The sequence below is a fragment of the Phaenicophaeus curvirostris genome, chromosome 1 (genome assembly GCF_032191515.1).
Source record: "Phaenicophaeus curvirostris isolate KB17595 chromosome 1, BPBGC_Pcur_1.0, whole genome shotgun sequence".
Lineage (NCBI taxonomy): Eukaryota > Metazoa > Chordata > Aves > Cuculiformes > Cuculidae > Phaenicophaeus > Phaenicophaeus curvirostris.
Window position 1 is genome coordinate 129869706 of NC_091392.1, and position 12122 is coordinate 129881827.

Here is a 12122-nt window from a genome sequence, read left to right on the forward strand (position 1 = left end):
TGTGACTAAATTCTGCCAATAATATATTATTAACTTGTCACTTCTGTGGTAATTCTTTATGAAAGCTTTATTAAGGTCATGTCAGCATTTCTCAGTAATCAAAAGTATTTCACAAAGGCAAGTGATTAAGTGTTAGAAAATAAAAAAAGAACCCAGCTACAGGATTACTTTCTAAGTGATGGTTTTGGCCACTGAATCCGAGCATGTTGGAGCCTGTTAAATATTAACAGAGAAGTGCTATGAGAGGATTAGCTTGGACTGTGGGCAGGTACAGTGAGAGGCAATCTCTTCTTGCTAGGCTGAGTAGAACTGACAGTGCAGTATTTTTTGATGCCTCTGAGGTGAGGGCAGGAAAGTGGATGCCTATCTGGTATTCTATATGGACAGATTTCTTTTGTCAGCACTTAAAGTAAGTTGAAATAGGAGGATTATTTCCCGTTCTTAGCACTGGTTTCCCATTTCGCAGTTACAAAACATTGTAGGTAAACATTACCGAATATAATCCTTTTTTTTGAATAAACTTTTTTTTTATTTTACTTGGCAAAAAATCTGAAAACTACTTTGTGATGGCTGGTTACTCAGGAAATCTAACTAGCAGGAACAAGATGTGGGTTCTAGCATGTGGGAGGACGGTGATGGCCTCGTGAATTTTAAATTAAACTATGTCTGCTTTTTCAATCTTTCCGGGAGTGTAATTTCAGACAGAGTTATCAAGATGCTGCAGCAGGGTCTTGTTAGCATCATCCATGCTGCTAGAGTTGCAAAATGATCCTGACAAGTTTCTACCAACTAAATTGTAACAAGGGCTGGACCAGGTAGATCAGTGACTATAATCAGATGGGTTATTTTGCCTAAGAAATTCCCCTTTAGGAGCTGTGGTTGGTGTCTGGGTGCGAGAGGATGCCAGTTCTCCAGGCTGCTATGTCCTGGTGACACTCAGATTTAAGTAATTCTCTCCATTTTTGGTCTGCTAAAAGCTTCCTGTGTGACTTAATGTGGGTCACAAAATCATAGAATTACTGAATGGTTTGCATTGGAAGGGACCTTTATAGACTATCTAATCCAAACCTCCTGTCATCTGTAGGGACATCTGTTACTAGACCAGGTTGCTCGAAGTCTCATTCAACCTGACCTTGAACACTTTCAGTGATGGGGCAACCACAGCTTCACTGGGCAACATGTTTCAGTGTCTCACCACCCTCATAGTAAAATATTTATTCCTAATATTAATACCTAAGTTTAAACTCATAGTCAGTAAACAGTTCTCGTGATCCAGAGATAAGTATACTTAAACTTCAGCAGAAATATCTGACCTGTTAGACGGACCACCTGTGACCAAGACCTGTGATGACTGCTCTGCGTGGCCAGACAAAGGAGGACTGAGATCATTAGAGCAGGAGATAAACTCCAGATCTAACCTGGGGACAATCACCCTGTTGGAAGTATATCCATATATCTGTGTTAGCTGAGGAAATGTGTTGCTTATCACAGAAAGCACTGAGTTGGGAAAAGGCTTGGTGATCACTAATTATTCTCTATTAAGAGAAAAATCAATACAAAAAAGGGAATATCAGGCTAGAGCTGGAAAGCAATATTGCCTCTATATGCAGCAATTGTAAGACTGCTGCTGGAATAGTGTACCAACAGGGAGGATATTGGAGAGCAGGAATTAAAAGGAAGGTTGCATAAATTTATCCAGCAGGGTGAGAGGATTCTTAGGATGTAGAAAGGGTGAGTTATTCACCTTGCTCAGGAAACGGTGAGAGTTCTTACAATCATTTTAGATGGGTAGTTATACATGAAAAAAATGCTGGCTTGAGGGTTACTTTCACAGGCATGAATTAATGGGAAAGAGGGAGGATGAGGATCTTAATAGGTTGCAGTCTTCTATTAGTGCTGTCCAGGGCTGTGCATTTGCTTTGTTAGTGATACAGGAGCAACACCCACGCACTCCCTTCCTTCCCTGGAAAGCTGCACATCTCCTCCAGCTCTTCCATCCTGCAGACAGCAGCTTACAAGATTCAGCAGCTAGGAGCTGAACTCTGCCAGATAAACTCAGCCTTGAAATAGGACACAATTTCCTTGAAGTAAGGAAATTAACAGCTGGAATGATTTACCAGGGGAATTGCACCAGCTCTTAAAATGAAATTAAGTGTCTTCCTAAACTGGCTGCCATCCAGCTGCAGAGAACAGCTCTATGTTCTCTTCTCAGAAGACCAGAGCACACAAACACTGGGGTTCCTCTCACCAATACAGTCTATGAAAGATACACCTGACATTTATAGATAGATACATTGGTTTCTGATCATGCTGACTTTGCAGCAGTGTGTGTTCCTGACCTTACTCGAGGCCGATGTGTTGTTGCTCAATTTGCTGCCTGTCAAATTTGGAAGATACAGAGAGGAGGGAAATGAATCACTTGCAAAAAAAAAAAAAAAAAGGAAAAAACCCCACTTTCCTCACTTTTATTTTCCTAATGTCAGTCAGTGTAGCATTTGATTAAAAAAACAAAACGGGGACAGAGAGAAAAGAGCCAACATTGACCTGTTTGGTCAAATTTTCAAAATAAATGTGTAGATATAGAAAAATGCTACCGTTGCAGGCAGAAGTACCTGTACAGAAACAGGTCACTTAGATCCCAATAGCCAGCTCCAGCAGTTTGCATTTCAGCTCCATCCCTTTTGTTGCAGCACATTTGAGTGAAGCCCACAGCACTGATGGCTGTGGCTCAGCTGTCACGGATGAGGATGCACCTGGGAGAAATGGGAACACCATCATAGACTCGGCTTTCTTTTCTGATGCTGATGCCTTCTGTCTATGAAATGGTGGTGTATCACTTCTGTTTTACACACCTGCTGGCCAAGCCTTAATGTGTATTCAGAGCAAGCTGTCTTTCTTGGGCATGCCAGCTGCAATGCAGAGTAAGAGGAAAGGCAAACAGGCACTTAAATGGACTTTGAAGCTCTCATTGTGATGCAGTGAGAATAAAAGCCTCTTTGCTGCCAAAAAAAAAAAAAAAATCAATTGGCAGCAGTAAAGAGTCTCGCTTTTCACTGCATTCCCTGCCTGCACTCACACCTTTATTCCATTGTGTTTCTCCACAAACTGACACCAGTTAAGGCACAGCAGCACTCGTCGCCTGGAGCTGTTACATGGCTGGCCTGGGAAAGCTCCCCACTCCTCTCATTTAACTCGCTTTGACCACTTATCTTCCAGCACAGAGGCAGACAGGGAACAGAGATGGCAAGACCTCCCTCTGCTTGGTCAGGGTGTGAGGCTGGGTGCTGACTGGGGCAGTGGGACCCAACTGAGGTCCACTTCCCACGGGTGGGTTTTGGTAACAGAGCTGCTGTGAGCTGGCTCAGCAGCTTTGGCCAGGCGTGTCCCACCACTGAGCCTTTGCTTTCCTCCCTTCCCTCATCTTATAAGCTCCTCATATCTGTGGCTCTTTTCTTTTGCTGGGCGATGTACAGTATTACATCAAATAACAAATAAATGGCCTCTAACAGTCCATGTGGCTACAGCTGCCTCCATCTGCAAGCCAGATGGTGAACTGGCATAGGCACAGGCTGCCCCCAGCAGTCAGTCTTGATGCCCAGGGAAGCTTCTGGGCATGCTTAATTTATGAGTATAGACAGTTGGACACGGTCAGCATGCTCTTGGGTCCATATAGCACTGCCACATCCAGTGTCTGTATGCAGACCACGCGTAGCTGTACCCAGACAGCAGGTTCAACAGATGCAAACACTGTTTTTTAAAACCAAGATGGACTATACTCATAGCCCAAACGGAGTGGGAGATAAAGCACCTTCACACCCTTTTTACTGCTTTCATTCCTCAAGTGTTCCAGAGCTGGGTAGTCTTTGATGTAACTAGGGCTCCGCTGCTCTTCCTATAATGTACCCTGTACCAGAGCTCATGGTACAGTCCTTGTGAGGAAACCTTGATGACAGTTTTCTATTGCTAAAATATTTCTGCAGTCATTTCCTTGGCTTTTCCTTCATTTACTGGAATGAGAAAGTGGATCTTTATGTTGCATAAAACATACCAAAGCATCAGGAACAGTGTATCAAAAGCAGTTGGTTGTATCTTAACTTCACGAGTAATTCTTGCATAGCCAACTGGACAAAAATCTACATTAAGGGGCTCCCAAAGCTTTACACTCCAGGCAGATTTTTCATGTTAGTACTCTTTTTACTAGCTCTGTATCTGATATTGAGTAGTGAGGAAATGTGGAAAACTTGAGGTAGTCCTAAGAACTATTTATAACACCTTAAATTATAGAAAACAAGCTTTAACTTGAATAATGCTTGCATCACATTTTTCCAAGCAGCTGCACAAAATCATTACACTTTGCAAAATGAATATGCTTGCTTGGCTTTGGAAAAAATAAATTGCATATATCAGCACTTTGTCTTAATAACTTGAAAAATTATTATTATCTCTAAATGCCAACTTCTAGGTTATGATTAATAGAGGCAATTTTACTTCGAATCTGCCCAGTTTTTACTGCAAAAGACTGTAGGCTTTAGTGGGGGATTTGGGTTTATAATGAAATCTGAAAATGCTGGTTTAGTTATTTTGCATCCCCAAACTGGAGGAATAATTGAAGTAGTTTTACAGAAAGGCAAGCTGAGGCTTGTGAGACGAAAATCTGGCCACAAGATGGCATCTCCTTCTCACAGTAGTGTTAGGTAATAAGGAGGAATATTTCTCAACAGAAAAACGAAGTGGTGATGGGCATTCCAGTAAACCAAAACCATTTTAGTCAGGGTGATCACTCACAGTGCTGCCCAGTGTAGCACAGGACTGGAACAGCAAAACATCAGGCAATGAGCATCTGTCTGTTCCTCTCACCCCACCCAAACTGTGGTTTCCTCTATTAGTGGGTCCTAATGAAATATTGACCTAATGTTTTTAATTGCTGTAATTAAAAAAAAAAAAAATCTGACTCTACTAAGACTATAAAGCAGGCACTTTGAGGCTTTTAAAGCATAGGCTGATCATGAAAACAGATTTGAAAACCTTTTGAGTGCCAATTACTCCAAAGGACAATCTGCAGCTGATCTTCTTGACAGAAAAACACTTTCTCATTCTCCAGGCTGAGACAACCATTTTCCATAATTCTTCATTTCCAGTACATGTCTAATATCTGTGGTATGTTTCCAGTTATCAACGAGTGATGAGACACAGAAGAAGGCTATGGGTTCAGCTGAGAACTACTTTAGTAATATTACCATGGGGAAAATGTGACTGGCTGTGGAACTGATACAGTATGAAAGCTAAATAGAAAAAACGCACACATTTTAGCTGACATTGCTGTTTCTAACAGACTTTAGAAATTAAATGTCTTTTATTTCTTATGTGCCCTTTCAAATAGCACCTTTCCAGTCTCCAAGCACTGTATTAATTAAGGACTCGACACAGGAGTGTGGATCCTCTCCAGCCTCAGCCATTTCCTTTCCCCGAGCAATGCTGCATCCCTCTGCACCAGCAGCAGTGCCCCAGGGACCCCAGTGCTGGGGGGAATGTGTCCCCAGAGCAGAGAGAGAGGAGAGGCAGCAGGGCTCCAGGCTGCCTTCTGGTTCATGGTATCATCAGCAGCACATTCACCCCAGGTTGGTTGCGGCTAGGGTTTAAACAGGAGCAATGAGAGACATGGTAGGGAAGAACTGGTTGCCTGCTAGCAAGAAGCTGCCTGAAATCTCCCTGTTGGCCTTAGTCATGCCTCTCCACGCTGGAGGCGGCAGGGATTACAGGCAGGACAGTGGGGACAAGCAGGCAGAAAGCATGGGAGAACTCCCCAAACACCAGTCTACTTGGAGAAAACAGTGCCTTGTAAATCATGGTTCTTATGGAGGCTGTTCCTCTAAGGGCACCCGTGTACATCAGTCCTTGCTCAGGCTTGCTGTCCTGCTCAGTGCCGCTGTTCTGCTTGCTCTGAAGTGAAATATCTCTCAAGTGTTCTGTAAATCACAACTGAAGACAGTAAAAATGCTGCATCCGGCTGAAACTGCAGTGAGAGTTTCAGGAGTCGGGCTGCTATCATCTATACTAGGTTGACAGCACCTCTTCACAAAAATTCGATATGGGATCTGCAATGACCATGAGAGGTCATGAACCCACCACAATGGCTCATCAGGAAGGCAGCACTAGTGAAATACTGAGACTTCAGCTCATCTGCTGAACCATGAATATTGACTGCTGCAGCACCTTTGTTTTATTGAAGGCTTTCACTAATGCTTTGGACAAGTATCCTGCTGCAATTAGCATCTGAAATCTGAGAAACAAAAGCACAGCTCTCTTCAGCTGTGGCTTGGAGAAATGCCATACCAAAGTTTTCCCAAGCTCTGCCCCTTTTGTAGCTGCATGAGAGACTCCTTGTTCCAAAACATTAAGTGAATGATTGTGTGCTACTCCCATGTTTATTGGTGGGAGGCAACACTTTCCAAAGCCTTGTCTATTCTTGAACTGAAAGAACCGTGAAATACAAAAAAAAATATGAGAACTGTTAAGAAAATATCAGGGAAAATTTAATTGAAATTGTCCTTTCCTTTCAGACATTGAATTCTGTGTCATTTTTATTCAGCCTGTTTAAAAATGGCTCTGTTCTGTTTGCTGTGGGAAAACAACAGCACAGACAATTTATTCAGAACAATCGCTTATTTGAGCTCTGTTATAGGCAGAGAGATTCAACAAAGCCTGTGTCATCACGGAAGCCCATGAATGCTATTACACACCCGCACACACCTAATGTGGCATTCCTGACACTCCACTGGCATCTGAATAGCTGCAAAAATATATACTTTAGGACACACCTCGGAGTTGAGAGCATCTATAGGAGCTTCCACAATTTAAAACACAGAATAGAGGTGGGTTTTTTTGACAAAATTTATTAAGAAATTTGTACTTAGAATCATTAAGATATTTTCCTAGTACTGTGGCTTATTTTCAGCTTTTCTCTGCAGTGTTTTAACTCAGGAGAGATATTGCTCCATCCTGTGCTGCACCAAACCCATGACACTTGGAAAAAAGCCCATATTGAATGCCACTGTCCCAGCAGAGCTTCCCAGAACTGAATCCTACTCAGGCAGACATGACTGCCTTGCCTACATGCCATGAGTCTGAGATTCTCAATTCAGAGAGGGAGAAGGACTGACCCAGATCTAAGATCTTGGCATGTAGTGTTGGGACCATCCCCTTCATTTACTAACACCTGAGAGCTGGGACTTCACAATAAAACTGTTTAGCCCAGCTTCCAAATATGGGAGCACACATGAGTTCTGGTATCTGAATAGAGCAAGAACCCACCATAATAGAATCATAGCATAGAATCACAGTATCATAAAACAGTTTGGGTTGGAAGGGGCATTAAAGATCATCCAGTTCCAACCCCCGTGCCATGGGCAGGGACACCTCCCACTAGATCAGGCTGCCCAAGGCCCCATCCAACCTGGCCTTGAACACCTCCAGGGATGGGGCATCCACAGCTTCCCTGGGCAACCTGTGCCAGTACTTCACCACCCTCATCATGCAGAATTTCTTCCTAATGTCTAGTCTAGGTCTTCTCTCTTCCAATTTAAAGCCATTCCCCTTTGTCCTATTACTATGAACTGGCCTCTCTCCTCCCTGGTTCTCACAGGCAGAATGATCAGATGAGAGCTACAATGCATATGCAGGTAAATACAGGTGCAGATTCAGTTCAAATAGCTTGAACTGAAGGTTTTCCTGGAGTTTCAGAAACATGAGTCCATGTCCTAAAAGACATGTGGCATATGTAGCATATAATATATGTAGGCTCCTCAGGTTCCAAAATGAGTGAATCTTCACTAAGGTTATGCAAACAGTACAAAGAGATAGATTAAATAATAAATGCAAGAGGTACTTCCTTTATTTAATATTCCTTCAGGCTGGAACTGGATCATCTAAGATATCCACTCAAGTCCTATAGCTCCCTTTCTGACCATTATCCTTCTTTTGCCCTTGAAGCTCAGTGTACTTGAGGTGGCAAGTTCTGTGGTTAAAAGATGTTCCCATTCATCATTCCTCCTACCAAATCAGCCCTCCTATCTCTCTTCCCCCATGTACCCCAAAACTCCTCACAGGTCTCCACGTTGTACAATCTGCTCTAGAGTTGTGACCAGCACACAGTGAAAACTATGGTCAATGAGACTTCCCAGGGTTTTTAACATAATCACAATATCCAAACCTTACCTTGGATCAGAATTAATGCAGATTTGCCAGTTGTCATAGTGAAAGGAAGGGAAATGAAGCCATACAATGCACAGTCATCATAACTTTGCTAATGCTGCCTTTGTAGCTCCAGGTTTCATATTTGTGTCACACCAGTCTTGTCACAGATTATAGTGAAAATCTTGGAAGCCACATCTCAGACCACCTTTCCTACCTACGGCTGCAGCTTGCCAACAAATGCTTATTCAATGGGGCTTTTTTTTTTCTTTATCTAAAAAGCCATCCTCCAGGCACACTTTCCCTTGCAGATGTTTTATTCAGACACCTATTTCTACAGAGAGCTGGTATTTTTTCTTTCTTATGCATCTATTCATTTGTGGTCTGAGATTTGCAAAGGTTTTAATATTTGTGCAGTTCTCACATGGTCCATAAGTACATTATTGTGACACAAAATAAATGTTTTGGTTCAGAACGTATATAGCCTAGGGACAGATCACAGACACAGATGCACTTCAGAAATACACTGGAGAGTGGTAACATTCACTGTTTGGTGAGCAAGAAAATTTTCTACTTACAGTAGATCCTTCCCACTTTGGCTGCAAAATTTATGTGAAGAATGGGATTTAGGAGAGGGTACAAATGTTATGATTCAGGGACAAAGAACAAATTTAAGCCTTGAATATTCCTCTGGTTCCATGTCAAGTGGATCTAATAAGTTAGTAAAATCAGTAATATCTCTTCAAAATGACATCAAGGAATCCTTATTGAATTAATATTGGTAGCAACACAGAATACACATGGTATATCTGCAAGACCAGTTTGACTATAATCTTCTCTTTTTCTGTGTTCAGAATGCAGCTTTCAACCCAAGCTGCAGACACGGCTCCAAAGTGGTGGTGAGGATGTCCTCTATGATGCTCACGGATCAGGAGTGGTGACAGCAAATTGTGTACAGACTTCAGCACTCATCAGACAAAACCAGCCTGGGTCCACTGGATACCATTGGATACAGATGGAGGGATCAGACCATGAAGCCCAGTGCTCTCATATCTGAATGAGAGGTATGAAGACACATAGGTGAGACCCTGATGTAGCCTGTAAGCATCCCGACTGTATTTGCACAGTGCCCAGCACAATAGGCTTTAAAAGCTCTAGGGATTAGAAAATAGTATTATTTGTTTTCTAGATAGGATTTAAATAAGGACTATAGAACTGTTTTAGCAAATAAATAAACGTGCACTAATGTGCCTGGTAGCTTCCTGTACTCTAAACTAAAATGACCTAATAAAAATATCCAAATGTTTCAGTCAAATCATGTTCTTGTCTATGTGACTCTAAAGAGGATTATCACATGGCCATATTATTGATGTATTTTCCAGGCATGATTAAGAAAACGCAGTGATTGGAAAAGTATCCCAGTTGGGACAGATAACATTTATGCGATACGTGGGCTGATTGGAGATTTAAAAGTGCTGTTTGTTATGCTGCAGCCAGTTATGAAACAAATGATCTGGCTCCAACATAAACTGTTAAACTGAAAACATGCCAGAGGGAGACAGCTGTCAGTACATTAAAAAGTAATTTTCTCAGACAACAAAGACTTAAACCAATCATTTTATAAACATATTTCTTTGCCCAACCAGATTTCGTTAGCTCTAATGGTTCATCTGCTGCATGGAGAAATGAAGTAAGTTTTTGCTCATACGATTTGTCAGGAATTTCTACCTGGGAAGAACAGATGGTGCTAAAAAATTGAACAAGGGTAACAGCATTATCAGGCTTTCAACTATGAAATCCATTCTTTCTACATGTTTAAAATGGAAGCAATGCATACCACAAACCTTTGACTGCAGCCAAACCACAGTTTGCACTTAAATTACACTGTTCCCAGTGTTAAGGATCACATTTTGGAGTAATTTTCTCCAGATTTGTGACAAAGGCTTTGGATTATAAACTAAAGACAGGGTCAAACTTCCCAGTGGTATAAACTTGTATATCTCTATTAAATTGGTGGATGAAGGGATTTATACAGCACAAAGATTCAAAGTCACGCTTTCCAAACAATCTATGCCATACTCCATGCTGACCCAGGTGACTGTACAGGGCTTACGGAAGTTGGTCCTCTAGACAAAGCTCCGAGCACTGCATTTTCCCAAAAAATAAATTTGCACTTTTTTAGCATCACCCAAGCAATTATTCCTGGATCCCCCACTGTCTTAACTCCTCTTCTGATATATAATCTCCATGACCCTCAACCTGTTAGAGAAACTAGAGATCCTGAATTACTATCTCCTTCTGCACATTCAATAGCTCAGAAAGTAAAGGTAACACTTAAGGGTAAAAGCCTAAAATCCCAGCCCTCTCACTTCAGAAAATAAAAGAAAACTCAGCACCAAGGTAATACATTACATGGGCTGTTGTGGGTTAGAGTCCTGAAAATCCAGGCACTGAGGAGACAAGAAATCTCAAGTTCACTAACTCAAGCCAAGCAATTTATGAGAAGGGAAAGGGTGGCTTTACAACCCTGTTAATGTCTGCGCTGGCAGGGATAATTTTGAGCTGACAAACTATTGCTGGATAAAATATATTCATTTATGTTGCCTTTCATTTTTATTCTGCAAGCCAAGTTTTGACAGAGCTATTGTCTCTATTTTAGTGTGAAAATTATCTTACCTATGACTTTTCTTAAAGGCACAGTTCCCGCTGTTGTTTTGTAGAAATTATTTTTCCTTTTGCCTGCTATTCTTCCCTTTTTCCCTTCCCTTTTCCATCCTATTCCCCCCCTTTCCTTTATTCTATTCCTTGCTTTCTTCCACCTTTCTCTCCACTCTTCCCCATTCCTTCTCTCACTTAAAATCTTAGCCCGCTGTAGAGAGGAAAATGAAAAATTACCTGTACGGATGTTAAAGACCCAGAAGCCAAACAGCAAGCAAAAGTAAACCTCCAACGTATTTATTTCTAAATTGTATAATTTGGGACCAGGCTTCCACAGGCTTTCAAAACATGGAACTGATAATAAGGTCACCTACCAGGATTTAAAACCAGGGTTGTCTCTACAGTACAGTATTGAGAGTGGCAGGTGGTGGCTGTGCACAGATACAATCTGTTAAAGCAATAATAATGATTACTAGTCAGCGCTCCTCTCCAGAAGCAGCACCACTAATGAAAATGTGGTCTGCTGTAACCTAAATATGTCATTATCAGCAACTTCTACAAGTTTAATAGCATTGGTTGCATACACTGCCGGCAAAGCCCACAGCTTCTCCTTCCCGAGAGATGGTAAGGCACTGGCTCCACTCTGCAGCATGGGGAAAAGAGAAGCCACATAAATTTGCCTGTTTGGTCTCTGGCAAATCTTACCTTTTTCTCAAAGACAGACCCTGCATGCCTGGCTTGCTCTGGCTCCAGAGGCTCTGCAAGGCTGGGAGGGCAGCTGTGCCCAGGAGCCAGGAGTGCCCCGAGCCCTAGAGTTTGCTCCGAGCCCCAGCCCGGCATGGCACTTCAGCATGGTGGCATCCTTCCCTGGCGTCCCTTCCCTGGCCAGGTGCTGCTCACCCCAGCTGAGCAGGATGATTCAGCATTCAGTGGAAGGTAAGCATAAATGTTGCCAAAGTCTCCTCCAGTGTGGTGATGTCTAAGCTGGAGAGTTATTCAGGGCTCTTGGATGGTTTTTAGCTTGCACCCACCCATCATCTTCTCCTCAGTCTGGTGGCTTCAGTCTGGTGCCAGTTTAAGGCTCAAAACTGACTTAGCACTGCTCCGTTTCTATTGCTGGCAGGATCTGCAGGGGGGGTGCAGGCAAGCCAGAGTGTCAGCGGCCCTGCATCCCTGTCCCCCACCCCTGTCACCCCTGCCCACTCCGAGGCTCCTGTCAGCGGAACAAGGGCAGATCCTGGCATCCAGAGAGACGCTGTCTCTGGGCCCCACCA